The sequence below is a fragment of the Canis aureus genome, chromosome 13, assembly GCF_053574225.1.
Source record: "Canis aureus isolate CA01 chromosome 13, VMU_Caureus_v.1.0, whole genome shotgun sequence".
NCBI lineage: Eukaryota > Metazoa > Chordata > Mammalia > Carnivora > Canidae > Canis > Canis aureus.
In genome coordinates this window covers 36,568,621-36,594,278 of record NC_135623.1, presented here as the reverse complement: position 1 = coordinate 36,594,278, position 25,658 = coordinate 36,568,621, and the positions used below count along the sequence as shown (strand labels likewise).

General features: G+C 36.9%; 1 long non-coding RNA gene across 2 annotated transcripts in view; it reads right to left on the bottom strand.

Annotated features, from left to right (window-relative positions):
• Positions 1-25,658, bottom strand: part of LOC144282279 (uncharacterized) — a 65,520-nt gene that overhangs the window by 13,308 nt on the left and 26,554 nt on the right. Inside the window, exons 2-3 of one of the 2 annotated variants that reach the window (XR_013350660.1) lie at positions 12,919-13,046; positions 9,470-9,554 (exon numbers count right to left, since the gene is read on the bottom strand). This is a non-coding gene — a long non-coding RNA (uncharacterized LOC144282279). Of the gene's footprint in view, positions 1-9,469; positions 9,555-12,918; positions 13,047-25,658 lie in introns of those variants that run through there. The other variant, XR_013350661.1, reaches the window with a different exon arrangement.

Genomic DNA, 25,658 nt, shown 5'->3' with positions numbered 1-25,658 from the left:
ATTAATTAAAAGCTTTTATCTGAACCAATTGTCCCATCGTTCATTGGTGTGTGTTTCACCCAGCCAACTTAAAGCAATGGGTGTTTTACTCTGATTCCTTGGGTGAAGACTGCATGATATGGACTCTGATTGCCCTCTCTCCTTCATGGCTATTCAGCTTATACTTTAATCTGGCCGTGTCAATGTTGGCAGGTCTTCATGCCCTCAGCTTAATGGGAGACTTAACTGACCTCAAGGGAATCTAAGAGGAAAATGAATGATATAATGAGACCAAAGGGGATTATATCTGCTTTCATTTGCCTTGAACAGAGTAGGTACCCAGCAAATATTTGGTTTTTGTATGGTTTCATTATTATTTTGTTATCAGATTACAAAGTGGTGACAGGTCATGGGAAAAAATCTGGGAAAGTTAGTATTTGTCCCCTAATTTTGGAAATAAATATTTCAATTTGTTTGCTATCAGTTCAACAACTCAAGCCAAGGTAGATGTCCCACCTGAAACCCATACGTTCAGTTTGGTTTAAAGGCATTTATTGAACATCTATCACATGCTCTGCCAAGCCCAGTGCTGTATGCTGGGAATAGAAAAATGATCCCTTGAGGATCGAATTGTCTTAAGGAGAGCCAGTCATGAAAATACACAATTTAAATATGCCAGGTAAGCTTCTAATAGTGCTTCCTAGAGTTGCTGAGATTATCATTTGCTCTTCAATGTGAAGAGAAATTAGCCAGGCAAAAATAGCTTTTGCACCGTATGTTGATTGACCTACTTTTCAGACATTATTGGATTGCTATTGCTTAAGAGTTAAGTTTGTTTTTTACTTTTTAGTGTCCTATTTGGGCACCTTTCTTGAGCATGCAGACCCTATGGATACAGGATATCCTCAAATAAAGTTATGTTTACTGATCACCACAGATCATTCTCTCGAAACATAGACTTGAGTATCCTCTGAAAGGAAGGATACCCATGGGTGTAAGACAGTCTTCAGAGGCTCACCTGGATCTTGTCCAACATGCTCTCTAGGTATTCAGAGTCAACAACAGTCTATATCAGGGGTTGCCAAACTTTTTCTGTAAGGTCAGATAGTAATTATGTAAGGTTTTGCAGGCTAGACAGTCACCACTGCAACTACTCAACACTGCTTGGTAGCTTAAAGGCACTTACAGAGCATATGTAAGTGATGGGTGATATTGTGTTCTAGTATAATTTTACAAAAACAAGAAAGGACTAGATTTGGCCCTTGGGCCATAGTTTGTTGAGGCTATAGCATTAAAGAAATACATCTACCTATTATTGAAAGTCAAAAGACATTTAAAAATTTTAAGTAAATACCTGAATTTCAGATACCCAACATTAATACCAGGAATCTAAATTTTTGAATTCTTATTCAGTGTCTACTTTCTGTAAAATACTATCTAAGGGATGAGGATAAGAAGAGACAAAAGTTGGTGCTTAATCTCAAAGGGTTTATGATTTATTGGGAAGACCTATTTTGCAGATGTAGAAACAGAGACCCTCAGAAATGACTTGCTCTTGGTTAAATAATAGCAAAGTCAGGATTTGGAATAAGGTCTCTGTGAGCTTAGGCCTTTTTCCCCATCATAGCATTTTGTTTGATGCATGAAGATCCTTGGGTCAGTACGAAGTCTAGGGGAAACAAGAGAGGATGTAGGATTCATTGAGGTTCCCATACTCTTGAATCTTTGCTTCTGTCATCTGCTAGAAATTACTAAAAGAAGAAATTGAAGCTGTTTTCTTAATAGTGCTCAGTCATGTCATGGCTTATGCTAACAACAGAATCACCTCACTTCCCTTGCCACTGAGAGTTCATTGTGTGTTAACCATAGGCATCTACAAGACTTGAAAACAGTTTTGTTCTCATTGGGCAAAAGGTCTTCATAATGCTCATGGGCAGAGAAAGAGAGTTATCATTGATGGACTGAAGAAGTCATTGGGAAAATTGTTCTATAGTATTTTGATTTGAATTCAGACAATAAATAAAATTCAACTGCCAAATCCAACAGTCATTTTGCAATCTCATTCTTCATGATACCTTTGCAGCATTTGGTAGTGTTGTTTGCCACAATCTTTTTGAGAAATTCCATGACATGGAACTCTCTTCTCCTAAAATGAAAATTCTCCCTAAGAACATTCCTAAACCTTCTATATTTTGCATTACTTATCCTCTTTTACAGCCATTCCTGCTCTTAAGGCTTCAACTCTTACTTCTAATTGAAGAAAAAGGAAAGGAAAAAGAGAAAATATTTACTTGGCACTCAAAGTATTCTAAGGATCTAGAATAGCTCTCTCCTCTGGTCTACTAGAGAAAGAGAAACAAAGAAAGAAAAAATAATGGTTCTATAGATCATAGATGCTACTTGAAGTGTGTACAGGGGGAAAAAGGTGAATACTTGGGATGTGGAAAGGCGACTGTGAAGACTTTTCAGAAGAAAGAAGAAACCTGAATATAAATTATCAGAGTGAAGAAGTTTGACCTCTCAATACAGAATTTGCTGTTCTTAAGTATTTACCCAGACTGCGACAACTCTGACAGTAGCTTGCTATTTGTTACCCATTTCCCTTCACAAAAACAGGAAATTGCTTCCCTGACTAGATCAAAAACTTCTGGAGGTCAGGGATGAGCCGTGTTCATTATAGCATCTTTAGCACCGGGGCTCAGTAATAATTACTGAAAGATAGAGATTATTACTCCTACTTTATCACTGAGAAACTGAGTCTCAGTAATTGAAAAATAAATTCATACAACACTCATCATCAGGAAAATGCAAATCAAAACAATGAGATATCACCTCGCACCAGTCAGAATAGCTAAAACTCAAAACACAAGAAATGACAGGTGAGGATGTGGAGAAAAAGGAGGCCTCTTGCACTTTTGGTAAGAATGCAAGCTGGTGCAGCCTCTATTGAAAACAGTATGGAGGTTCCTCAAAATAGTTCTAAAAATAGAACTACCCTATGATCTAGTAATTGTACTACTGGGTATTTATCCCCAAAATACAGAAACATAATTCAAAGAGATACACATACACCTATGTTTACTGCAGCATTATTTACAATATCCAAATTATGGAAGCAGCCCACGTGTCCATGAATAGATGAAAGGATACCGAGGTTGTGGTGTATATATATAACCTGTATATGTATACATATGCATCATTATTATATATAATATACAATACATATATACATATGTATAATATATATTCATATATATGTATGAATAAGAGGATATTATTCATCCGTAAAAAGTGAAATCTTGCCATTTGCAATGACATAGATTGAGCTAGAGAGTACAGTGCTAAGCAAAATAAGTTAGTCAGAGAAAGACACATACTACATGATTTCACTCTTACGTGGAATTTAAGAAACAAAACAAATGAACAAAGGGGAAAAAAAAGAGAAATAAAGAAACATTCTTAATGATAGAGAACAAGCTGATGCCTACCAGAAGGGAGGGAGATAGAAAGATGGTTTGAAGAGGTGATGGGGATTAAGGAGCACAATTGTCATGAAGAGCACAAAATAATGCATGGAATTGTGGAATCACTATATTGCACACCTGAAATTAATAAAATACTGTATGACACTAGAATTAAAATAAGGACACTAGAATTTAAATTTTTGAAAAATGAACTTGTATATTACCAAACATTGAATATTGGGAGGTGTTGATAGTTAAACACAGGCCTTGATAAGTCCTTAACCTTTTTTGCTTCTGTTCCATAATTTGACCTCTCAGGTTTTTACCTTCTCTCCAGAGTTTCATTTCTATATCTTCAATTTTTCTTTTTAACATTCTTTCTGAAATGTCCTACCTCAAACTCAGCATGATCACAACAAAATTCCTCATCTTTCTCTTGAACGGGGATGATTCTTTCTCTGTATGACATTAATGTATATGATATCAGTACCCATTTTCTTGTTGTAGTCTTAGACTCTAGGATGTGGAAGTTAATTACATAAGAAAATAGGAAGCAGGGACCATTTGGCTGACAGAAGTTTAGAGAATTTGGGCACATGGCAGCTCCCACATCATGATAGTTAGCCATCAACTGAATAAACCTGGCTTCTAGATTAGCACCATCCAATTGATATGAAATGTGAGCCACAAATATAGACTGTAAATGTAATTTTACATTTTCTTAGAGCCATATTTAAAAAGTAGAAAGAAACAGTTAAAATTATTTTTATTTATTTTTATTTTTTTATTAAAATTAGTTTTAATAGCATATTTTGTCAACTGCTCAATAGCCACATACAACTAATGACTATTGTATTGAATGATGTAGTTCTAGAGAGTCTTTCACCAAGATTTTTTAAGCTACACAATAACATTAAATTTCTAAGTCCCTTCCTATCATTTGCATTTCCTTTTTGATTCAATAACGCTACTATTCAGATCCAGTTGACTAGAAGGTGGTCATGAGGACTGTAACAAAGCTGAGAAGGGAAGCTATCAGCATTAATCTCTTTTTGCTGATAGCTTCCCTTCTCAGCGTTGTCTTAATGCATATTTGATCAGAAAAATCTCAAATATATTTGACACACATGTTTACAGCAGTGACATGTTTACAGAAGTGATGTATGTACAAGCATGTGGCCCTCATATTTCTAGTCAAAGATCTGGAGAATATTAATTTAATAGAAGCCTTTTAAATCTAGGTGGGAAGGAAAGCCATGATGAAGTTTCTGACTTTTTAGTCATTTTGCTTGGAGACCTTCCCCAAGGGTGGATAGAAAAGATTAGAGAAGGTTAAAAGTTTCCTGCTCAGTTCACATTTACTGCTTCTTCTATTTAAGTATGTATGGTTATTAATAAATGTCCTAACATGGCCTATTAGTCCTTGTCTTTAAGCTATTTCCTATCTCCTAAACCCAAAACTGTAATGCTCTCTGAGTCTTTCATTTCTTCTTTATAAATGAAGAAATTTAATCTGATTAATAGTAAGTTATTTATCTAAAACCACTCAATTTAAAAATGGAAGAGCTGGATTTAAACTCAGGGTTCCTGATTTTTAATCTTGTATGTTTTTCACTACACACCCTGCCTTAGAATAATGTCCAGGATCTTTTTTCTTTATTCTAGGATTTGGTCAATTTAGATCTTATATAACATGGCACTCTTCTCTTTTTTCCCATATCCAAACCTATCTAAGAGGCATTCATTCAGCCATTGTACAAATATTTATTAGGTATATGATATGCAAGACATTCTGTTAGATATCTAAAGGGATTAACCTTCATAGGCTGTGGGAGAATAAGGCTGGCAAGGCAGTTGGAGGCCAAAACACTAACAGTGCTGAAAATCAGGCTAGAAGTTTGAAATTTAATTCATTAGATAAATAGGGTAGTACCACAGTTAGGTTCTGATTAAGAAAGGGAGATGACAAATCTGGCAGAGTGTACATAATACATTAAAGTCAGCAGAGCTTGGGGTACCCCTGAGGTTGTGAAGCTGTAGCTCTTGGAAAGAACAAAGCCTACATATTTTTGTTTGTTTCACTCACATGCTGGTTGTATGTGTGCAGAAAGAAATGCACCAATTTGTTAAAATGGCAAAAGGAGATTGGTGGAATGGAGGGAGATTATTTAAACTCTTTATAGATCTTTGTAACTTTTTACTTGTTACAAGCATATACTTCTTTATAATTAATAAAAATGAAGGAATTTTATTTTATTTTATTTTATTTTTTGGAATTTTAAAATAAATACTTCATTTTATACCCAGCCAGAGGTTCCTGCTACTTGCCCCATAAAGCATGAGTTGACCTATTTAAATGGAAGAAATGTCTCATCAATTTTACTGCCTATATTAAGCCTGTTAGTCATTCTTCCTAGAGTATCCTTGTCCTCCAAATTACCAAACAGCTTAGAAACGCTGTCTGGAATCTCTTATGATGAAATAACATGCAAAAATGGCTAATGGCATGAGTGGTGCTGCTCCTTGCTACTATCCTTAGAGCAGATATGGCCAAGCTCACCACAGATCCTGCTATAGTCTTGGAGTGCTTTTTCAACACTGGTCTTGAGGCTGTTGCTACCAGTCAGCCAGTATTAAAGGGAAAATGATACCCATTTGCCTTTCCTGGTATAATAAAAAAAAGAGCACTTACTTGAGTCTGAATCACATTTTTATCACCATGTGACCTGGGACAGGTTAATAAGTCTATCTGAGCTTTCATTTTTTTTTTTTTTTTTTTTACAAAATTGGGCATTGTCTCATTGATAGTTTTCTTATGAAGAATGGGTGAAATCTTACCCTGGCTGAAAGAGCCCTTCATCATCTCTCTACATTTGCTTATATACAGTTAAAATTTTTGACTTAAAGTGCTTTCTATTGTTATTTTGCACTTATTTATGCTTGGTCTAGATGTACCACTGAGTGAAAGATATTAATTCAGTTTGATCTGGAAAATAGTGACTTATTTTCTCTCTGTTGCCTCTAGGACAAAGGCACTAGGAGCAGTCCTGATGCTTAATTTGCTCTCCCAAAACTCATGGATCTGAGTTAGTCTCATCAACTGTCATATTGGTGATTGTCATTGTGACTCCTTTCTGGCCAACTATCATTTAGATGTTATTTATCTTGAGACTTCTTAGCAGATTTTACATTTCCTAATTCTCTCTATCTCTTTTCTGTACTGTATATACAAAGACTGGCAAGTGCCTAAAAGATGCCATGTAGTCTGGGTTCTATGAAAAATGCTATTGGAGTTGATCAGGGAAATGAACCAGTCTTGAATAGAATGTAGAAAAAGTCAGCTTCCTATTCCTCCATCCATCCAATACTTATTGAGCACAAACTCTGTGTTAGATCCTGGAACAGATGGGGACATTTAACAGTGAATAAGCTTTGTTCTCTCATGGGGCTTTTTTTTCTTTTAATTTTTTTTTAGCAATTTAAAAGGTTTTAAAATTCAATTAATATATAATGTATTTTGGTTTCAGAGGTAGAGGTCAGTAATTCATCAGTCTAATATAATATCCAGTGCTCATTGCATCACGTGCCTTCCTTAATGTCTATCACCCAGTTACCCCATTTCCCCATGTCCCTCCCCTCCAGCAACTCTCAGTTTCCTTTGGTTAAGAGTCTCTTGTGGTTTGTTCTCCTCTGTTTTGTCTTGTTTTATTTTTTCCTTCTTTCCCCTATGATCAATCTTGTTTTGTTTCTTAAATTTCACATACAATGAATTTAAGATTTAAGATCACATGGTAATTGTCTTTCTCTGATTGACTTATTTCACTTAGCATAATATCCTGTAGTTCCATCCACATTGTTGCAAATGGCAAGATTTCATTTTTGATGTGGATATACACCACCTCCTTTTTACCCATTCATCTATTGATGGACATCTGGGCTGTTTCCATAGTTTGGCTGTTGTGGACATTGCTGCTGTAAACATTGGGATGCATGTGCCCCTTTGGATCACTACTTTTGTATCTTGGGGGTAAATACCCAGTCATGTAATTGCTGGGTTGTAGGGTAGCTCTACTTTGACTCAGCCTCAAGACCAGTGTTGAAAAAGCACTCCGAGACTATAGCAGGATCTGTGGTGAGCTTGGCCATATCTGCTCTAAGGATGGTGCAAGGAGCAGCACCACTCATGCCATTCTATTTTCCAGAATGGCTGCACCAACTTGCATTCCCCCTTTCTCTGCATCCTTGCCAACATGTGTCATTTCCTGACTTATTAATTTTAGCCATTCTGACTGGTATGAGGTCTCATTGTGATTTTGATTTGTATTTCCCTGATGCCAAGTGATGTTGAGCATTTTTTTCATGCATCTGTTGGCCATTTGTATGTCTTCTTTGGAGAAATGTCTGTTTGTGTTTTCTGCCCATTTTTTTTATTGGATAATTTGTTCTTTGGGTGTTGAGTGTGGTAAGTTCTTTTTTTTTTTTTTAAAGATTTTATTTATTCATGAGAGACACAGAGAGATAGAGAGAGAGGCAGAGACACAGGCAGAGGGAGAAGCAGGCTCCATGCAGGGAGCCTGATGTGGGACTCGATCCTGGAACTCCAGGATCAGGCCCTGGGCCAAAGGCAGGCACCAAACCGCTGAGCCACCCAGGGATCCCCCTGGTAAGTTCTTTATAGAATTTGGATACTGCCCTTTATCTGATAAGTCATTTGCAAATATCTTCTCCTACTCTGTTAACTGTTTCCTTCACTGTACAAAAGCTTTTATCTTGATGAAGTCCCAATAGTTCATTTTTGCCTTTGTTTCCCTTGCCTTTGGAGATGTGTCTAGCAAGAAGTTGATGTGGCCGAGGTCAGAGAGGTTGCTGTCTATGTTCTCCTCTTGGATTTTGATGGATTCCTGTCTCACATTTAGGCCTTTCATCATTTTGAGTCTATTTTTGTGTATGGTGTGAGAAAATGGTCCAGTTTCATTATTCTGTATGTGGCTGTCCAATTTCTCCAACACCATTTGTTAAAGAGACTCTCTTTTTTTCCATTGGATATTCTTTCCTGCTTTGTCCAATGTTAGTTGACCATAGAGTTGAGGGTCCATTTCTGGGGTATCTCTTCTGTCCCATTGATCTATGTGTCTGTTTTTGTGTCAGTTACCATACTGTTTTGATGATTACAGCTTTGTAATAGAGCTTGTAAAGTCTGGAATTATGATGCCACCAGTTTTGGTTTTTCTTTTCAACGTTCCTTTGGCTATTTGGGGTCTTTTCTGGTTCCATATAAAAGTTAGGATTATTTGGGATCCCTGGGTGGCGCAGCGGTTTGGCGCCTGCCTTTGGCCCAGGGCGCGATCCTGGAGACCCGGGATCGAATCCCATGTCGGGCTCCCGGTGCATGGAGCCTGCTTCTCCCTCTGCCTGTGTCTCTGCCTCTCTCTCTCTCTCTCTGTGACTATCATGAATAAATAAATAAAATCTTTAAAAAAAAAAAAAAAAAAGTTAGGATTATTTGTTCCAGCTCTGTGAAAAAAGTTGATGGTATTTTGATAGTGACTGCATTGAATGATAGATCTCTCTACATAGCATAGATATTTTAACTATATTTGTTCTTCCAATCCAGGAGCATGGAATGTTTTTCCATTTCTTTCTGTTTTACTCACTTTCTTTCATGAGTGTTTTGTAGTTTTCTGAGTACAGATCCTTTGCCTCTTTGGTTAGGTTTATTCGTTGGTATGTTATGGTTTTGGGTGTCTGACGGGAATTCTAATGAGAGACTGAATGAGAAAAAAGTTGTCATTAAATAAATAATATGATTTTAGATATTACCAAGTGCTAGGAAGAAAAGTAGAGGGTCCAAAGAGGATGTCTTGAAGCCAGCAAGTGAAATTTCTTAAAAGCAGTAGTTAAATAAAAGGTCTAGAAAATAGGAAGCCAGCAAGATTTGGAGGAATAATTAGATCTCAAGTGATTGATGATAAAAGACTGGCCAACAGAATACCTCCAAAAGGGCCAGGTGCAAAGGAATGCTTACCCTTAATCTCTCTTTTTGCTTCTTTCTGGGTAGGAATTTCTGTGAGAGCTGGGCCAGGTTGGTGGACACGAGGAAAATGGCTGTGTCTAATTAAGGAAAGACAGCAGGAACAGTAGGAAGAATTTTCTTTCCCAATTGTACTTAACTCATTACACATTTGGCGGGTTTTCAAAATTTCCTTAATTTCAAATAAAGCAGATCAAAGATGAGGTATGATTATTGCACAAAAATAAAAAAAAATCCCTTCCTCTGGGGGTGTCAAAATGAAGCCCCCTTACAAATTCTTCACAAAGGTTACAGACTTCAGCACAATGATTAAAACTGCAGAACAAATTAGGTGCAATTAAAGATTTTCAACTTTCCCACATACCTGAAACCAAAGCTGTGAAAAAAGGGCGTATCTCAGGTAATTAATTGCCGAGAAATATTTAATAACCTCTCCTCTGCTACATTTAACATGAGGCATGAGTGCTTTGTTTGGACTTAATCATACAGTTCCCCGGAGCCACGGGCATGTTACCGCAGCACACTAAAGGAAGAAACCCCCGAAGCACGGCTTATTTAATTTGCAACTCTTGCCACACCACTTCACACCTGAATTCTTTATCCTTTGGGCACACATAACACAACCACAATGCACTGTAGTAACATCCACTTTATAGGCAGAACTTTCATCTACCCACAGCTTCCTTCTTTTTGTAAAACAGTTTGGCTGATTGTCCTGAAATGACAGCAACCAAGCTTTTCTCTTTGTAGCCTGACAGGTCAAGAGCCCACTGAATTCAGGAAAGAGATGATTTTATGCATCATTTTACTCTAATAACAGAGTGGAGACTCCTTTAATGTTAAGATTCTCTAGAGAAGAACATCGTATTAAAAGCATTGACTCTTGAGAAGCATAGGTGCCTGGCAACTTTCAGAGCGTGTAATGCTGTGTGCCAGCTCTCTCTTCCAGGCCCATTCCAGCTTTGGAGAATATTTAGAACAGGAGGCATTGAGAAAAAGTCTATCCTTTTTTTTTTCTTTAAGTATCCAAATATGTAACAGACAGGATGGTGGATAAATGTCGACTACAGTTGCCAAAATTTGCAAAGGCAGATCTTATTGGCTTTGGATTTTAGCGTGCTAGATGACAGTGGAAATGGGTGGTGTTATTTGAATTTAAGCAAGTATTTGCTGAGCCAGTTGGGTTAGGTCTGAAGGTTTTGCTGGTGAGGAGTTTACACATCCAGTTTCTGACAGAGAGGAGGTTAATATCAGCTTCAAAGGTGGGAGGAACCTTTTAAAATTGAACTTTTCCAAAACTAAACTTAAAAAAAAATTGCCTTAAAACTGAAAAAAAAAAAGATGAATTTTATTTTGTGCCTTAAGATAAACACAGTTTCCTCATCTCAATGCATTTGTGTATAATTCTGATAGCTATTTGTTATCTATTGGACTTGAAGAATATAACAAACACAGATTACATATACTTTTCCTCAGCACAGCTGGTCAGAAAGAAAAAAAATCATTTATTTTGCTGGTGTTTTGTTTTCTACTCCATTTACCAGTTTTTCTGGATTTTCTTTGCACCTACCTCCTATTGCCCTATTCTCTATCCACTGCCCTAGAACCTTTCCCCTCTGTTCCAACACAAATCCTCTTCAGAGACATGGATTTATCACTGGATTTGTTTTCACACGATTGCCCTCAAGCCCACCCTGATTTGTTTTGGTGTTAGCCAGGGACTAATTTTTGTGTTTGGAACTACTCCAGCCATGAAAAACTTTCCAAGTTCCCAGAAAAGATATCTTTCTTTCTCATTTCTCCAGAAGCATATCTGGGGATTCAGGAAAAGTGGTCACTACTCTCAGAGCAGATTATCTTAGAGAGCTGAATTTGCAATCAGTGTCCATTTCCCAGAACGGAGTGGGAAGGAGGGGGGCATCTCTTCTGTATGCCTTAGGTTAGATGAGGAAAGGTACGTTTTGTCAGTTTGCAAATAAAAGCTCAGTGAAGTGTACATGAAAACAAAAGTATGTAAAAGGACTATTTTTAAGATTCCAGGCCTGCTCTTTGTCATTAAGACTTGAAATTTTCATGTATTCATCGCTTATCCAGAGAAATTCAATCCTTGGTTGCAGAAGAGAAAATTCTCTGGAAATTCTGAGAGTTCTCAGTTGATACAGTTTTAGAATTTGCAGCTTTGAGTAGTAAGGAACACCAAGCAGTCACGCTGGGTTACTTCTTGCTTGGGCTGGCTCTTTTGGGCTTATTAATTTCAAAATCCGACTGTTAAAAGAATTACCTGGGTACTTATTTAAAAGTATAGGTTTCTTGCCCCAGTCCCAGAAATTTTGATTTGGTTGATCTGGAATAAAGCCCAGAAACTTATAATACAAACAAAAAATCTAAAAAAAAAAAAAAAAAGAAATCCCTAGGTGACTAATGCTTGGCGTAGCCAGGTTGAGAAGGCCATCACTCTTGTCACGCTAACCAGCTTGTTTTGGAACTGAACCCTGACCTTAGCTTCATTAGTACCACACGCTGGATACCGCAGCTAACTGGTTCCATTTGGGAATATATAACCTTGTCTCTGATCTTGCTGGAGGGCATCGATGTGAGAAAATAACCCTTACAACTATTTGCTAGCATAGCTCAATGTGTGATTTCAAAACTGCCCTTTAGTCCCCAACTATACACTTTCAAAAAGTGTTTTAATCTTCAAGAGGATATCTACATTTGAGTGGAGAAAAAAAGAAACCTGATTTTAAAATGTTTTTTCCCAGTAAGAATGATTTTACACATTTTAATGACCCTCTCAAATAATTCAAATTTAAATCTTTTTTTTTCAAGCAGGAATTACACTGCTTTTAATAATTTATCACAACTGTTAGAATGAAAGATTCTTGTTATCTTTTACATTTTTGTCCTCTAAATTAGGATGAGGGATAATAGGTCCTGGACAAGGGCCATGTGCAGTGTGTGTATGTGTGTAAATAAAGTCATTAAATACTGATTGTTCATTTTTTTCCTCAAAGGCAGGCCTGACCCAACTGCGAGGTCATCTCATTGTTTGCGATGATGCATGTGTCTGTATGCCAGGCTTGTTTTTGCACTTTTTATCACCATTATTAATGGAGAAAATCAAAGAATAGAGGATTCAGTTTGTACCAAGATGAGACTTAAGGTAAAGGATAACTGGTCACAAAAAAATCTCAAAATTCTATCCCTTAAAGAGGGCAAAAGATTTTAATGGGCCAATTGATTTATCTACGCCTACCTGGAACACATTAACCAAGGTGGTTTACTGAATAATCTCTCTCAGACAGGAACACAGTAGACATTCTGAAAAGAATTTGGGAGCTCAAGAAAGCTCTGTGCTCAGTGAAGCTGAGCCAGGCCCCAAACTCCAGATAGGAGCAATGCAGACTGATTAGCATCAATGCCAAGAGAGATAAGGAAACGTACCTAGGCTCCATGCAGCTGTACTCTGGGTCATTGGCTCTTAAACTTCGGTGTGCTTAAGAATGCCCTGGCAAGTTTGTTGACAATTCAGATTCCTGGGCACCATCCACTGAAGTCCTGATTCATTAGGCCTGAAACAAAAAGAATAATAATTTGAATTAGCTAGATCTGTGATTTAGATCACACTTTAAGGTATACCTCTCTAAGTAATATATATGGTGAAAATAATATCAGACTTAAAGGTAAACATCCCACCATTTATAAAGAGAATGCCATGACTATTATAGAAAATATGGAAGCTTCAGAAAAATGGAAGAAAACAACTCTTCAAATGCCCCTAATTTGAGCATTCCCTAACATTGTCTGCTAAGATCTCTCTCCCCTCTCTTTGCAAACTCCAGTGGATTTCCCTCCTTAGTAGCTTCGCCAATTAGCACCGCTGGGTGGAAGTTACTCTCCATTTTAGTATGTTCAAATGCTAGCCTTCCCTTTAAATCATATATCTTCTCCTTTGATTAGTTCCACTCAGATGTCCTACTATCATTTCAAACTTAAACATGTATAAAACTATTTATTATCAAAACTAGCTCCATTCCTCTTTTTTGTTAAAAGGAAAAATATTCTCTCCCATATATGCTAAAAACTTCTTTAATACTTCTGTTTTTCACATCTTTGTTTTCTAACCAGTTGCCAAGTCCTTTTAACTCGTTCTCCCCAAATGCTCCTTGCAATCTTCCTTTCTATCCCAGGCACACATCAGGTGATGTGCACTTGAATGGCTGTATTGACCTTGAAGTGTTAAAATGTTTTCCTCTACTTTTGCCCTGAATCTCCCAAATGCTCACCCTACCTCACCACTCTGTCCTTTCTATTGCCCTTCCCCACCCCCCAAGAACCTTGCATAATCCAGCAGCCCCAGAGTTTATACCTGACCCTGATTAGGGACCCTTTAGAACCCCTGTTCTGCCAGCCTCTCTTCTGGCTTGTCAGTACCTTTGCTGCACAGGTTGCTAAATGCGCTGGTTATCACTGTTGCCTATTTCACTCCTGAAGCCCATTCTAAAATAACCCTTTGTAGCTAAAATACTGTAGTTGTAAATTGTCTAAGCTTCCTAAGTCCAGCCTCTCGGAACTTTAATTGTTTTATGCACCACTACCACGTCCCCCTTCCTAAAAATCTCCCTTGCTTTGAAACTTTATAGGAGTGCTTATCTAATTCAATTCCATAAACTCTCAAGAGCTTACTATATGAGAGGTACCAACCATTTTGGGCACTGAGAAGTTACAAAGATCATATTACTTGGTCACTAGACAGAAAATTTAGGAGGTTTAATATGAACATCAATAACAATGCAGAAGGCAGAACGTGATAAGAAAAGAGGCACAGGATTTTTAAAAATATTTTATTTATTTATTCATGAGAAACAGCGGGGGGGTGGGGGGGAGAGACACAGGCCGAGGGAGAAGCAGGCTCCATGCAGGGAGCCTGATATAGGACTTGATCTGGGGTCTCCAGGATCATGGCCCAGGCTGAAGGTGGTGCTAAACCGCTGAGCCACCCTAGCTGTCCAAGGCACAGGATTCTATATAATTCAGGTGGACAATCTTGCTCTGACTGTTACCTCCTATCATTGGGGAGACGGGCTTGTTTTACACCACAGCTTGAAAGTCTCTTTCTTATCTGTCTTTCCATGGCCACATGCCTTTTGTGTCTCAGGAGTAACCCTGACTTTCACAGCTGGTTGCATGATCTGACCCTTCTTTCTCACATGGAAATGACCATGTTTCAATGGACAAATTTCTTAGACAATAGGGAGATTAAAATTTTATCATCACACCTTCTTCTCAGTTGTAGTGGGTATGCTACCATGGTGTCTTAGCCCTTATGATGTATTGAAAAAGGTTAAAACTGTTTTTTATTTTGCTTTTTCTATTATACAAATAAATAACTTAAAATTCCCTTTGTCCCACCAACAAAAGAACCACTATTTGCATTCGAAATCTATTTTAAATTTTATTTCTATGAATATTTCTACAGTATAAGATTATTAAAACATATATCATGTTAAAATTAACATTATAAGGGACACCTAGGTAGCTCAGTAGTTGAGCATCTGCCTTCAGCCCAGGGCATGATCCTGGAGACCAGGGATCAAGTCCCACATCAGGCTCCTTGCGGGGACCCTGCTTCTCCCTCTGCCTGTGTCTCTGCCTCTCTCTGTGTGTCTCTCATGAATAAATAAATAAAAGTCTTTAAAAAATTAACATTATAAGAAAAGGATTTTCCCGTTACTAAAATTGATTTGTGAATATAATTACTGGCATCATAACGTTGCCTTATACTCAAATCACTTAGTCATTCTACATTGTTGTATACTTAGGTTGTTTCCGTTTTTACTATGGTTATAAACAATGCCGTATTATCTATAATAAAAGTTGTACATAAAACTATGTCTCATATTATTATCATTATATATATTCCAAGAAGTGGGTTTATGAGGTGTTTAAATAGCTTAAGGTTCTTACAAAACATAGTCAATTACTTTCCAATAGCTTAAGGTTCTTACAAAGCATAGTCAATTACTTCCCAAAGGATATTTTTAAATCAATTTTTATTACTAACACTAAAAAAAGCAATACTCATTTTACCATATCCTTCTACAATAGTATCATTTTAATGCTAATTTAATGAGAAAAAAAATACTGATTTTTTCTTTGATTAGTATTCCAATTAAGTATTATTTCCCTCTTTGGTAACCAGTTGCCATTTTTAGAATCACTGTAATATCAATACAAGTGCTAACAATTCTGACTTGAGCCAACATTGAAAATGAATGCTCAGTGCAATTGGAAGAATCTGTGACTAGGAGTCAGGAAACCAAAGTCTTTTTCTTTAATGCCAGTTATTAGCTACTGACCACAGACCAAGGACTTAATCTGTCTTTGCTACAATATAACATGGAAATGATTTATTATCATAGATGCTATAAAGGGGGAAAATAAAAGAATTGATGTGCAAGTGTTTGGATGAAAAATTAGAAATGACTTAGAAATATAAATTGATGTTTTTGCCTCTTTAATTAGTTGATTACAACAAGTATCACTGAACCATTTTAGATAAAATTGGACAGCCACGTTAATTCTATTTTCACTTACATTTGTTAGTACCAACTACATGTCAGAGACACAGTAGTTATTGATATTCAAAAAAACAAAACAAAACAAAAAACAAACAAATAAAAACAATGAGTGAATCTGGGGCCCAGAATTTGAGAAGTGAGAGTTTAGGAGGTGAAGAAAGTTAACAAAAATTAAAAGACAAGATACATTCACACACACACACACACATTCATGCATATATGTGTGTACAAAAATACAATTTAATAAGTATTATCATAAGTATATGCAAAAATATTGTGAAACAGGGAAAGGAAGAGCAAAAAATCGGAGGAGGGTTTCCACAGAATGAACATGTTTAAGTAAACAGGAATTCACTAGGTAAAGAAAGGAGGAGAAAGAAACTACAGGAATGGAAAGAACAAAATGCAAAATGACAGTGAGGTGTGAGAGATACAGGAAAAATGACAGATTGGTATTTTTTGAATATATACGGTGTCTATAGGAGCACAGAGACCAAGAAGGCAAGAATGTGATTACAAAGCCCTGTGTGCTCTTTTACAGATTTTGAACCGAAACATATTCTAGTGATTATTAACACTTCCAGTCACTATTTCAAAATGGCAAATACTGGCAAACACATAGGTATTCCTTTTAAATCATAATTAGTATAATGTCTTCTTTTTAGGTGGGAGATTCAAGATGAATGCCTTATTAGTGATGGTCTCTGCTTAAGTTCAGAAAGCAATCACTAATAAGAATCATTTCAGTTAATGCCTGCTAATAAGCACAAAGCATTAGAGATACAGTGAGATTACCATGCCTTGATGAAAATTACATTCTAGTGGAGAAAATAGTCATTGAACAAGTAAAAAGGTTAGCAAAAAAGGAACTGTAATCAATTCCATGAAGGAAATAAATGAGAATCTTTATTCAAATAGATTTTGAATGCCTAAACACTATCCTAGGTTCTGGCAATTTAGTGACACACAAAATAGGCAAGGTCCCTATGCTCCCTGAGCTTACATTCCTTCCAGTGAGTGATGAATTAAGAGAGTTAAGAAAATAAATTTAGATAAAGTGGCAAAAGGAGGTCCCTCTAAGGAGAGGCTATTTAAGCTAAGAACTGAAAAATTCAGAGCTAGGGGAAGAACATTCCAGTCAGAGGGAAGAGAAAATGCAAAGATTTTGAAACAGAAAATGGCTTAGCTTCCCAGAAGAATAGAAGGGAGACCAGCATGGCTCTAGTATAGTGAAGGAGATGGAAAGTTTAATGAGATGAGGTCAGAGATGAGAAAAAGTTCACTCAAACTGCTCAGTAGAAAATGAGGCTTATAGAGGGGGAAGAGTTAGAAGCAAGAAGGCAGTTTAATTTAGCAGGCTATTGCTATTGTCAAAGTGAGAAATTAGAGTGGCTTAGATGAATGAATCTGAGTGCATTTTGTACCCATACATGGTGTGATTTCCTGATGAATTCAATATGGGAATTAACAGAAAAATAGAAGGCAAGAGTGTTTCCTACATTTTTAGACTGAACTGATGGATGCTGGTGGCATTTAATGAGATGTTAAAGACTGGAGAAAATAATAGGTCTTATGAGAGGGGAAAGCGTACCATTTTGAGATGCACATAGATATCTCTGAGGAAATTTTAAGAAAGCAGCTAGAAGCCTGTATTTGCTATGCAGAGGAGAGATTGCTTCTGGAGACATACATTTGAAGAGTTATCAACTTCATCAGTAAGTTTAAACTTTGAATCTAGAAGAATTTTAGTCAACAGCTAGGAAGAGAGGATGAATAGAGAAGAATAGAGGACCCAGAACAAAGCTCCAGTTTGGACACTGGAAGCAAAGGCAACAAAGGGGACTGAGGAAGAACGGGTCGAATCATAAGAAACAGAAGAGAAAGAGATCTGTTATAGAATCTATTTATCATGTGTTTTTTTTGTAGGTTGAATATTTTCCCCTGCATCTCAATCTGTGCAGCTCAGTGGGGCTAATTCTTTCCTAACACACTTGACTATCCTTACCAATTCTAGATTGGATATGGCACCAGGCTTGCTCAGTTGAAGTTTTCCCATGACTTTGGAAGCATGTTCTTCTGCCCCCTAATTAAGACCAACAAAGAGAAGAAAATTGACATTAAGTCTAGAACTGCCAATAGACTTCTCTGTTGCCACATGAGGTGAACTTGCCTAACAAACAAGATAACAGAGGAAATACAAGGTGAGAGACAGAGAAAAATAAACAGATTTCTGATAGTTTTGTTTGAACTTCTAGATCCAATGAGGCCTTCAGCCAGGATTATTTCTTAAACTTCTTGGATAAAAGAGCCAATAAATTCCTTTTGTGTTTGAACAAGTTGGTTTGAGTTATGTTCCTATTACTTACAAGCAGAAGAGACAAGGCTATTATAGAAGCCTGTGAGAGGTGTTTCAAGAAAGATAGATTGGTCACCTGTGTGAAAAGCCATTGAAAGTTGAAAAAAACGAGAGTTATTGTTTGGATTGGGCAACATGGAGGATTTCAAAGGTGTTAGCGCTGTAGTAAGATTGGACGTCTATCTGGAATGAAAAAAACACTAAATTTGAGGTGGTTAGATGGGGACAGTGAAGGTAGTAACTTACTTAAAAAGATTTTCTGTGAAGTAAAGAAATACGATGGTTGCTGGAGGTGATTATGGTACCTAAGGAGAAGCAAGGGATATCTGTATTTACCTCTGATCATTCATTCATCAAATCTTTATCAAAGGATGATTTATATGTTAAGCTATCTTGGTCCTTGAAAAAAAAATTAAAAATCTATCATTACAATTCTTTGCTTCCCAATAAGATGTTATGATGGTACATTTTTAAAAATATTGTATTTATTTATTTGAGAGAGAGACAGAGAGACCACAAGGGGTGGTGGTGGTGGTGGGGGAGGTTAGGAGCAGAAGGAGAGGGGAAAGCAGATTCCTGGCTGAGCAGAGAGCCTGAGACAGAGCTCCATTCCAGGACCCTGAGATCATGACCTGAGCTGAAGACAGACACTTAACCAAATGAGCCACCCAGGGATCCCTGATAGTATGTTTTTAAATGGAAATAAAAATGATTAAAGAAAGTCTACAAAGGCAGCAAAAATGTGGTAAAAATGAGGTCATTGTTATCTGATTTATAATGTTTTGTATTCTGCAAATTTTTTCCTCAAAATGGCTCAAAATTATTTGCTACACATTGAAGTGGATCATTCCTTCCAAGGAAAGAAAAGAATTTTGCTTACTTTTGGATGATAAATGTAAAAACTATTTCAGGTCAGTTAGACAATATTTTATCAGGTCAGTTTTCTTTGATAAGAAATGGTAATAAACAGCCATAAAGCCTCAATTCAAGAAAAACAAAAAAAGTGGTGCTTGTGATATGCCAAATATTATGCAAAGTAGTGGTAATCAAGAAATGAAAACAGACCTTGATATCTAAGAAATCAGTACCCAGTAAGGGGACAAATATAAGCAATTTAAAAAAATTGAGGAGAATGATTAAGTAAGTAAATACAAGACCCTGTAGGAAATCCTCAATGGGTATCTACATTAGAGTAGAGTATGAATCTTTCCAAAAGGAAGTAGAGTTTAACTGAATCTGGATTGGTGAGTACAGTTTAACTAAGTCTGAGGATTTTGAGACTGGTGAGCATAAATTGATATGCATTGGTATTTTCTGGATTTGGAAAGACAGTTGGACTTCCTTACTTAATAGATTACTTGCTTCTCATAACATGATCCAGCCCAGCCTGTTTTCATGCATTGCTCTTCACATAGTAACACAGAGGAAGAGCTCAATAAGAAGTGATTTAGTTATTATTATCAGTAGACTCCCGGCTTTCTATAGACATACACAAGTAATAAATGAATATTGGTTAGGAGAAGGCAGGTAATCACTAGTGTGGAAGGAGCAAAGGTTTGGAGTTTTGCAGATCAAATTTGAAATGTACTTCAGCTACTTATTAACTCTGTGATTGTATTAATTTACTAAGGCTAGCATAATAAAATACTACAGACTAAACGGCTAAAACAACAGAAATTTATTTTCTCACAGTTCTGGAGGCTAAAAGTCCAATATCAAGGTTTAGTCACTGGCCTTGATTTCTTCCCAGGCCTTTCTCCTTGGCTTGCAGATGTGTGCCTTCTGGCTGTGTTCTCACCTGGTCTTTCCAGGGTATTTCTTTATATGTCCAAATTCCCTTTACTTAAAGGGAATCTGATACGAGTCACATTGGATTAGGGCCCATCCTAATAGCCTCACTTCAACGTAATCATCTTTTTAAAGGCCCTATCTTCAGTACAATCACATTCTGAGGTACTGGGGGTTAAGGCTACAACAAATGAGTTTCAGATGGACACAATTCAGCCCATAACAGTGACCTTGGAAACTTACCATGGTAATCATTTCGAGATTCAGTTTCTTCATCAAAAACTAAAACAACCAAGATAGGGCAGGACATCCCAGAGTATATCTGGATGGGTTTCAGATCTTGGCTGTTTGCAGGACTAGTTGGCTGGTGACTACTCCTATTTTCTACTTGCATAAATTGACATGCATCAGTATTTTCTGGTAAAAGAGAAGGTTGTTGTTTGTTTTGGTTTTGACTTTTGAGCTTTGTCATTTGAAAACAAGAAAGGAGCTAACCCCACCTTGAATTGGCATAAAGACCTGATAGAAGGGACTGAGTGATTTTTTTTTTTTTTTTTGAGACTTTGGGTACAGGCAGTCTTCTTTTGGGACACAAGGGCAAAATTCTATGCAGCCCTGGGGAGAGGGCTATTCCCACTTTCATAAGCAAGATAACATTGCTCTTTTATTTCCATTAAATTCGTATTAGTTAGTTTTGCTTCAGTAACAAACATCCCCCAAATCTCAGTGATTCACAAAAACATTTATTCCCTGGTCAAGTTACATGTCCGCATTTGTGGGTCAGCTGCAGCTGCTTAGCTCTGTTTGGCTCAGCTCTATGTATCCTCTTATTTCAGCCCCTGTATGGGACATTCCATTTTCATAGCAGTGAGAGAAGAGCAAGAAAGCTAGAGGAGACAGGTGATATCTACTTCTGCTTCTGCTCAGATGTGGCAAACATCCATGTCTTCCAACAGGTCACTGGTCAAAGCAAGTCTAACGGCTAAGCCTGATATCAAAAAGGCAGGAAAATATAAAATAACTACAAAGAGGGTAGCAATGGTTCAAAAGAGGGAAAATAGGGAAAGAGGAGGTAAATATTGCAATGTAATAATTGCAAAACAATAATACAGCCTATCATATGGTGTTTGCGGCTCATTTGAAAAAGCCTAGTCTCTATCTATATAGGATTATGCCTGTTTCCCTGGATGAATCATGTTGATATATTTTCCAAAATTGCTGATTCATTGCCCCAGCGATTCTCTTCTTTTTTTCCTGTCATTTAGAGCTATGTTAAATGATTGGAATTTTCATTGAAGTAGAAATATCGTGTAAATATGCCAAGCAATCCTCTTCAGAATCAATGACACATTTATAGTAAAGTTCAAAGATAGGCACAGACATGGCAGGAGAAATTTTCTGCCAAAGTTTCAGTCAAAAGAGTCAGATTGGCAACATATGTTTATAAAAAGCGGTTTACATTGTCTTGAATTTTGATAAATAACACACTTGCATGTTCTATTTTAAAATTAGTTTTTAAAAAGAGTTAAACACTAATTAGATATTTAGAGCTGGATACCATTATATATTTAAATTACATGACTGACATCCACTAGTTTCCTTTTAGAATCACCATGGACATTCTGTTATTCATTCATGCATTCATTTATTCTTTCATTTGTATATTACCAAACATTTATTAAACACTGAGTAGACACTGTATTTGGTGTTGGAGAGGCAAAAATGAGTAGTCTTATCTCAGCTTGGAAGAACTCACAGTCTGGAAAGGGATACAGACATGTAGAAAAAATTACAATATGTAAGACTAGTGCAAAAGGTAGCCGAGTGAAGTGGAAAAGAATGTTCTCTAGAGCCCAACAGATCTGGGCTCAAATCTTAACAGTTACCAGGTGTGTGACCTCAGGCACTTTACAAAAGCTCCTTATGCCCCAGATTGCTTATCTTTAAAGATTATTGTACCTACTTTATTGGTTTTTATGAGTATTAGGCATAACATGTATAAAGCAACAACTGCAGTTTAAAACATAATACATGCTTAATAGAGGTGGTGGTGTTTATTATATTATGATATTTATTGGACAAGCTACAGTAACTCAGAATAAGTCATTTTGGAGTGAGAAAACATCTGGAAAATTTTTTTCCAAAAAGGTGACAGGAGAGAAGGAAATGTACTCAAGGCAAAGGGCAAACTGGCATAGGGAAGGGACAAATAATATGCAGAGAGGTGGGGAAAAACAGAAGAGCCTGAACATTGGGCGGGACAGATCATGAAGTTTATGCGCCGAGGTAAAGAATGTGAACTTATATGGGCTCTTGCTTTATAGCTCTAGTTGCCTGGCTGTCTTCCATCCCCCTCCTCCACTTCAAACTGCCACCTATAATTTGTGACAAATAGTTTGCAAAATCTTTTACTGTGGTCATTAGGAAATTAAGTGGTGGTGGCCCCCTCCGTTCCTCCACCCCAAACATTCCTTCCCTACAGCCCTACCCACTCCCAGCCACTTTCCTGGTTCTTTTCTCACCTCTGCCTTGAGAGTTTACATTCTCTCTCACAGGCTGCCTGGTTTGTGAAACATTCCTCCTGACTTCTCTGCTTCGTCTTGAGGCTTCTCTTTCCAGGAGCTAGTTAAGGATCTTTTGGATGAGCTCATCCTCAAAACCAATTATTTTTATTTTGGAAATACAGACCCCCTTTGAAATTGCTTTGCAAAATATTCTCTTGTTTTCCTTTTTAGACTCTTTGATGTCTTCCATTCTACCATTTCCTTCATCACATTCTATTTTGAAATTGCTTATTTCTATTTCTGAACGTTTTCTTCTCTTCAACGAAGCATTTTATTCCTTCAACAAGGGCAGGTGGAATTTAAAGCTTTCCCTTCAGTGAGCGTTTCCCGCCTTTAATTCTGAAACATTTCCCCAAACTCACTCAACTGTAAGACAACTAAGCATTGTTTTAGCACGCTTTGTCCCCTTCTGACACTGGCGGAAGGAAGTGCCTTCTAGAGTGTGTCTTATTGCTTCAGGAAAGCATCAGAAGTGTCCACATCAAGGAATCAATATCCTGTCTCTGGAATCTTGCATAATCAATATATGAGAAAATGGCTTTAGAAGCAGCTTTCTGAATCTCACTACGTGACGATGCAGAGATCCCTCATACTCATATTCTCCCCATTTCCTTGTTTTCCCCATTTTTATCGTTCAGTCTTTCTCTCCTTTCTTTGTCATTTTTTAATTGTCCTACTGCCAAAATTCCCACTAGTTTAATTTTCCAATTAATTTAACTCTTTGCTAGAAATGTAAAATGTGAAAAATTTAGCTTAACGTAGAATCTTAACCTTCCTTTTGTTCTACTTGTTAATTATGAGGGGAGTTTAGATTTATCATATTACTTTTTAGACCTCTAACGAACTCAACAATTTAGATGCTTTTCCTCATCACTTAAGTGGTAATGAAATTTGGAACTTATAGATGCTATCTATTGGGTCAAATCAGAACTATCTAATAGATTTGGCATAAGAGCACCTGCCAGCCCTGAGCATGAAGATAACTTTACAAGCAAACATTGCTCTTTTTTTTTTTTTATCAATTCTGATTAGAACTTTATAGGCATCAATCCTTCCAATGAGGTTCATAAGGAGTGCATGTAAACACCCTAAAGATATTCTTGTATTACATATTTATGCATTTTTTTCAATTGGTTCTTATCTGAAGGACTTAATTTGTTTCACACACTCCTGTTAACTTCTGTGTGTTCCCCAGGTAAATCTGACTGACAGGAGCAATATTATAAAGTAGAAAGTGGGACACATGCATTTTTCTTAGTTTTACTTTGATGGAGAGATTCTGAGAGTGTGAGAATGACAGATATTTGGATCTTCAGGGAATAATGGAAAGGTTGAAATATATTATTATCACAGAGTAGATTTTGTGTCATTTTTGCTTCTCTGTACAAAAGAAGATGTAAAAATATGGTTTGCTAACTTTAGTACATCATAGCCTAAGACAGTCTATATTTTAAACCCTACAAAAGTGGTGGTTTTTAATTTTTTGCTTTTGGTACTTATTTCATAGACTCTGAAGCCTAAGTGATCATCAGATGAAAACTATCCTTTGACTTCATTGCTCTATTATGTCAGATTCTTAGGAAAAAGCTACTGACATATACTCTCACAGGTTGTTGTATACAAGATGCTATTTAAATTGTTGCTGACTGGGTTAATTTTATAAAATCAATTTTAAGTTGTGGCTGGAGACAAATCTTGGCAATCTTTGATTGATACGTCTTTTTTTCAAAACTCACTTTGCCCCCAAATTAGCCTGTTTGATGATTGATAGCTATATCTCAATCACTTTTAAATGGTATGCATGAGTTTTTTAAAGATGTTACATCTCTTATCATCACATGAGTGGCTTTCCTGAGCACACTTTGGGACCATAATATGCCTTTTACTTCAGGGATAATATAAAACAATACTTCCCATACTCATATATCCAAATTGCATGTTATTCAGTATGTATTTCAAGTAACCCCTGACTGGGTTTGTATGCTTTTGGAGAGTAGATCATAGGCAAAATAATCAAGTTTACATTTTGCCTCAGAGTCTAAAGTCTAGATCAGTGATAAGCAAACCAAGACTCACCTAGCAAATTTTAATTGCAAACTTTTATCACATATAAGATTAAGAATAGTATAATAAAAATTCCAGAAATTAATTTCATGATTTTTTTTTTCTCAGAAGCTATAGCTTTCAGGGGATTGCAAGGTAAGATAGTCAGCCCCATACTGAGTCCTGCAGCAGGTTGAGGATTCATTGAGATCAGGACAGAGTGAATCAACAGAACGAATTAGCACAGAATGAATCCCTCACTATCTAGGAATGTAGTGGCCTTATGTACAGTTTTGGAGTTACAACTTTCCTGCTCACTGTGGGCAAAACAGAGAGAAAATCCTACTCACATAGGAGGAAGCCCAAGATAATGATGGGCGGAGATCCACTTACCTTTACATCTTCAGCACCTTTTATGGTGTCATGCACTGAGTAAGCATTTTGTTGTGGTGAGCAAAATGAACTAATTCTAGCCCACCTTTGTCATTAATTGTACTACCCCAACGTATCCTGGACAACTCACTTTAACTTAATGAAACCCAGATTCTCTTTTTTGCGGGAGTGGGCAGGGAGGAAGGCACAGAGGAAGAGGAAGAGAGAGAATCTTAAGCAGGCTCTGACACGAGGCTTCATCTCACAACCCTAAGATCATGACCTGAGCCAAAAAAAATCAAGAGTCAGAAGCTTAACCAACTGAGCCACCCAGGTGCCCCAAAACCCATTTTCACTGGAAATGGATATAATAATTCTTACCTTAAGGGGATATTTTGAGGCATTAATGTATAATGCATTTATAAGAATATATCTTTCTATTGGGACTTAAAATGCTTTTATTTTATGAAGAGAAAAATT